The sequence below is a fragment of the Hyperolius riggenbachi genome, chromosome 2 (genome assembly GCF_040937935.1).
Source record: "Hyperolius riggenbachi isolate aHypRig1 chromosome 2, aHypRig1.pri, whole genome shotgun sequence".
Classification (NCBI taxonomy): domain Eukaryota; kingdom Metazoa; phylum Chordata; class Amphibia; order Anura; family Hyperoliidae; genus Hyperolius; species Hyperolius riggenbachi.
Window position 1 is genome coordinate 555,402,872 of NC_090647.1, and position 1,238 is coordinate 555,404,109.

Below are 1,238 nucleotides of genomic sequence, written 5' to 3' on the forward strand. Positions count from 1 at the left end.
ATTCACCCCTTTCGGGTAGTTTGTAAACTATCAACCAATGAAATCCAATAAATACATCATATGTTCAGATATTCTGCGCTGTAATAAGCCATATATAAAAACAAATGGTTATTGATAGTTACCAACATGGAGTTTAGGGGGTGTTCCTTTGGGGCGTGATTATTCAGAATGCATGGATCTCCTTTGATGACCTGTGAGCCTTTTCTGCTGGTGATCTGCTGATCTGATCTCCTCCCTTCTTGAATGATCTCTCTTCTTATTCTCATCACTATCTATAGTCCTGCGCAGGAGATCAAATCTTCCAGCCTATCACAAGGCAGTGGGAGTGAACAGTGGGAGTTTTCTGTAACTAATTTTTAACCCAAGTGCAATACTGGATTTCACCCTTTGGAGGTGCTGTTGGCTAACTAATCACATTCTTAATGGGATATTTGGAAAAACTAAAGACATTTTGATCGTGTTTTATTAATTCTCCCCCACAGTGAATAAACCAATGCTATAATTCCTCTATGGATAGCTGATCTGGATTGAATCACTGGTTATGCTTTATTATACAGTGACCGTTTCTACCATATTCAAGATAGATTTGATTTGTATCCAAAAATCATAGTGGCATACTTAAAAATCACCATGGATCTTTCCTTTTTATAGCACATTATGCATGTTAGCAGAGTTTTATATTTCTAACCATTAATATAATTGTCTAAAATACAGCAAGGATAAATATATCATTTCCATACCATCTTAGATATATTCATTCAAAGAATCTTTATATTAACACGCATACATTTTCATATTACTGGTTTGCATTAACTCTTGATAAAACATAATTGATTGTAACTACTATATAAGACTTGATCATAAAATAGCTGTAGTATTCTTTGTGTGATACATTTCTACTCATGAGGCATACATATAAATGCCATAACCATATATCTCTATCTCTATCTCTCTCTATCTCTATCTCTATCTCTCTCATTCATTTTTAAATAAGAGCATTCATACGTTCAGATGTGTTTTTCCCAACTTGTACTTTGTCCATAGATTAGGGATGCATGTGTTCACACCTTGTTTGCTATGTTGCCAAGTGTTTTGGTCTAAAACAATGGTTAATTTCTAAAATCTACAAGCCTTAGAGGTTGTATACAGAGGTTCATTTATTCAGCAAATATATTTGCCTCTTGAGAGGTCTGTTTCATTGTTACTCCTCTTGTTTGGCAATTATTTGGCCAAGCAAG